At 43.2% G+C, this 4,711-nt stretch overlaps 1 long non-coding RNA gene across 1 annotated transcript; it reads right to left on the minus strand.

Moving 5' to 3' along the window:
- Positions 1-1,458: 1,458 nt before the first annotated feature.
- Positions 1,459-4,328, minus strand: LOC106728226. Its single transcript, XR_001364503.1, has 2 exons — positions 3,294-4,328; positions 1,459-1,636 (listed from the first exon to the last, which is right to left on the minus strand). It is a non-coding gene; the product is annotated as an uncharacterized LOC106728226 (long non-coding RNA).
- Between the last annotated feature and the right edge of the window lie 383 nt (positions 4,329-4,711).

Raw genomic sequence — 4,711 nt, forward strand, 5'->3', positions numbered from 1 at the left:
GGCAGGAAGTTTAATTTGGTGTGGAGTTTTAGCCAGACTTCTTGGAGAAATATACTTTTTAAATGTATCATTTCCAAAACTTATTGCAAAAAGTGATGTCTATTTAGTCTGTCTGTTCTATTAATAGTCATTTAAATACTTTGTAAATATTCACAGTGCTGTTTTCAGCAGCATGTAGTAAATACTTGACCTTTTAGTTCCTGAATTTGTGGCCAAAAGCTTTTATGTAAAATTGGGGGAAATTCATTGTAGTCTGCTATTTATTTAAATTGCAGGCGGAGAAGCAAGCAGTAGTGTTATGTTCTAACCAACTACCAAGTTGGTTATTGTATAATTCACCTTTTAGAATATGGCCCCTTCTGTAGTGTACAGAACTCTTGGTTCAGGATTAAACACCTCATTAGAACTTAAATAAGTGGAAAAGAAGTTCAGACATGACGACACAGCAGTAGAAGAGAAAGGCTGATTTAAGAGACTTCAGCTTGGCAAAATGATATCCAGGGGTAGAGTCTGATAACAGTTCACCAATATTTAAGAAATGGGAAGACCAAAGAGGGGAGATTTCTTTTTCTTTGTTATTAGAAGTAAAGGGAAGAAATATAAAAAGGGAAATTTCAGACTGAAAATCGGGCGAACTCCCTGACAATAAAAATTGGTCACGAGTGGACTGAACTCTCCAACCAGAGATGTTCCTAAACCCAGCTGCATTTCATTGTGAAAGACGTACCCTAGCAATGGCTGAGAGAGCATCTCAATGGGAGGAAATAGTTCCTTGACAGCCACTCTTTTGAGGATTTCTCCTTTTGCCATTTATCAAAACCTTTTTTTCTTCTATGGGCCAGAAAGAAGACATGAACCTTCTTATGTTTACTTGTCTATACTCTGACTTGTTCCCCGACTTGAAATCTTTGGAAGAAACAGAAAGGAGAATCCAAAAGCTTTTACATTTTCACTGTGAAAGCAGCCTGATTTTCTTTCATTTTTGTCCTTTTTTTTTTTTTTTTTAGTCCTTTTTTTTTTTATCTTAAGGTAGACTGTTCAGGCCACAGAATGGTAGCTGCAGTGTAGGACCCAGCTCTCTTTGGAGTTGGAACCTGAAGACCAAAGTTTGATTTGTGGCTCAAGTACTTGTTAGCTGGTCACCTGAGCAAGTTGCTTATCCTTCCCTGAGCGCCAGTTCCCTAAAATAAGGAGACAATAACACTATCATGCTTATTGGGAAGGTTCAGTGAAATGATGTGTGGGGAAATGCAGTTTTTATTATTAACGTTTGTATTAGTTTTCTATTGCTGCTGTAACAGATGATCACAAACTTAGTGGCTTAACTCAAATGTATGTAGTTCAGAAGTCTGGGTCGCTTTGGCTTTTCTTTCACCAGGTGGGGGAAGTTTTCTGCCATTATTTCCTCAAATAGGTTTTCAATATCTTGCTGTCTCTCATCTTCTGGCACCCCAATGATTAGTTCATTTCTTATTTATCTTAAGGTAGACTGTTCAGGCCACAGAATGGTAGCTGCAGTGTAGGACCCAGCTCTCTTTGGAGTTGGAACCTGAAGACCAAAGTTTGATTTGTGGCTCAAGTACTTGTTAGCTGGTCACCTGAGCAAGTTGCTTATCCTTCCCTGAGCGCCAGTTCCCTAAAATAAGGAGACAATAACACTATCATGCTTATTGGGAAGGTTCAGTGAAATGATGTGTGGGGAAATGCAGTTTTTATTATTAACGTTTGTATTAGTTTTCTATTGCTGCTGTAACAGATGATCACAAACTTAGTGGCTTAACTCAAATGTATGTAGTTCAGAAGTCTGGGTCGCTTTGGCTGGCTTCTCAGCTCCAGATCTCATGAGGCCAAAGTCAAGGTGTTGGCTGCCCTGGACTCTGACTTGGAGGCCCTGGAAGAGAATCTGCTCCACGCTCTTCAGGATGTTGGCAGAACGCGGTTCCGTGCTGCCGTGGGGCTGAAGTCCCTGCTTCCTTGTTGGCAGCCTGGGGTGTTCTCTGCCCCTGGAGGCTGCCTGCATTTCCTTCATCTTCAAAGCTAGTTGAGTCCTCACATTTCAAATCTCTCTGATGCCCCCTTCTGCCTCATCTCTCCTACCTCCAGCCAGGTAAAGTTCTGTTTGTAAGAGCTGGTATGACTAGGTTAGGCCCACCCGGACAATCTAGGGCAGTGGTTCTCAACCTTCCTAATGCCTCAGCCCTTTAATACAGTTCCTCATGTTGTGGTGACCCCCAACCATAAAATTATTTTCGTTGCTACTTCATAACTGTAATTTTGCTACTGTTATGAATCGTAATGTAAATATCGATTCATAACAGGATGTATTTTCATTGTTACAAATTGAACATAATTAAAGCATAGTGATTAATCACAAAAACAATATGTAATTATATATGTGTTTTCCGATGGTCTTAGGCGACCCCTGTGAAAGGGTTGTTTGACCCCCAAAGGGGTCGCGACCCACAGGTTGAGAACCGCTGATCTAGGGTAATCTCCCATTTGAAGTTCCTTTGCCGTGTAGTGTAACATATTCACAGGCTCTACAGATTAGGGTATGGACATCTTTGGAGGTTCCTTCAGCCTCTGACACCGACGGTGTTTTGGGGCTAGAAAGGGACCTTACAGAACATGAGATAAGGTTTTTGCCCTGGAGGGTTTACAGTCCAGTGGGGGAAAGAGACGAAAACAACAGACGGCAGAAAAGTCCAACAGCCGTCTGTGTGGGATGCTGCAGGAGCCCAGAAGACTTTTCTGTCCCTGACTTGGCCTGTGGTTTTTCCATCATACCCTGCTTGTTATGTAATGTCGTTTATCGAGATCCTTCAGATGGAATCCATATACACAAGACAACACCATGTGATTTGATTTCTAAATGTCCAGAAAATCAAGCTGCTGCCATAGCTCGGTATTTGGGACTCTGCTGCTCTACTTAATAAGGAAAAGTTTTGAGTCCTCAGAGTAAGAGGAATTGCTTTCTTCTCTGATGATGAAGTACAGCAACACCTTGTCTCCCTGATCTTATTTCTTATGTCCCCTTTTCCCTCATCAGACCCCAGGACAGTCTTTTTTCCTTTACTCCAAGCTCTCTGGCCAGATGTATGTCATTACTCCTTCCCTCTTGAGTGTTCTTGTTTCTTGTTTTGAATTAGAAGGCACCAATCCTGGGCAATGCAGAGGTTTCTGTATCATCCTTGCCACGTGTCATTTCTATTTTAATACCCGTTTCCTGCATGTTTAGTCAGGTCTTGGTGATGGTTTATAATAACAGCAGGTACCTTTTATTGATCACTTACCATGTGCCAGGTGCTGTGCAGAGTCCTCTGCTCCCATGTTCTCAGTAATGTAGACATTCAGTAAGGTATAGGTACTACTTTTATCTTCCTTTGGACCCAGCTGGGATTTGAACACAAGTTAAGTCCGAAGCTGGTACTTGACACTATGCACTTAAACAGGAGCTGAAACAGAGGGGGCAGCACAAAGGAGCCAAAGCAGCACAAGTAGATTCAGGAAACCTGCCATTCAAAATCAATTCTGTCTTTACAGCCCTTCTGCAAGTTAGAGGGTTTGCTTTGAGAGCACCATGGTCGCCCCCATTTCCCACCAGAGACACTCCAAGTGATTCCTCCATATTATACTTCAGACAGGTGATTTTAGCTTGTGTCTACAGCACTGGGCAGCCACAGAGCAGGTGTGGGCATGCACTGGCTTGGCATTCCACAGAAGAGCCTATTTCTTGGGGTCCGGGAGGGGGGCTGGGTATGTGGTGTGCCCTCTGGCTGGCTTCCGCAGTTACAGGAAACAGAATACCTTCCCCACAGTGTTGAGATGATTAAGATATTTAAGGATTTAACACTGTGCCTGGCACTTAGTAGGAACTTGGTATGTGCTATTTCTCATTGTTCTTCTAGAAGGTTTTCTTTAATTCATGAGTATTCAAACCAGTAGCCCCTTGTTCTAGCTCCACTTGACTCTAAGCTCAATGTTGAGAAGACACGAGATGCAGCTCTATGTTGGCCCCTGTCCAGTCTGTGAATCATACCAATGCTCATAAATTTGAGCTCAGATTTAGAATATGAGACCAAAGAAGGCAAAATATTTCCCCTTCCCATTCTTGTTAAATTCTTGAGTTTTTGAGATAATGGAAACAAACAGTCCTGGGTTCGAACCCAGCCTCTGCACTTGCCTGCTCAAATTACCTACCTTTTTCCATCGAAGAAAGAACTTGAGCTTTGGGGAAGGATAAACTGGCCATTTTACTCAGTTACTCATCCACATCCTTTCTAAGGCTGTCTCCTTAGCAGTGAATGGGAGCAACAGCAAATTCTTCTCTTGCAGGGTTGTGACAAGTACAGAGTAATGCATGTGGTACAGTCAGGATGTGGTAGCCAGTGAAAGGCCTGGAGCTTTCACATGAGCCATCCATCCATCCATTCATTCATTCATTCATTCTCTCACGGCCTTGGCAATTTAGGTTGAACAAGTGATCCCAAGTTTGAGTTGCTTCTCCTTCTGCAGCAGGTGGGCAGCTGGGTAAGGTGGTTGTGTGTGCCCTGCCCACAAGGCCAGAGCAGGTATGGGGGGAGAGCCTTGTAGGGCAGTGGAGGTGCCAAGTACCACCGAAACCCAGCCCCACCCCGTTCAACTGCCAAAGCCCCTGGCGCCAACAGTGTTGCTTCAGCTGCTAGTAGTTAATGCTCCTTGACTTGGAAAC

Source organism: Myotis brandtii, unplaced genomic scaffold, assembly GCF_000412655.1.
Source record: "Myotis brandtii unplaced genomic scaffold, ASM41265v1 scaffold57, whole genome shotgun sequence".
Lineage (NCBI taxonomy): Eukaryota > Metazoa > Chordata > Mammalia > Chiroptera > Vespertilionidae > Myotis > Myotis brandtii.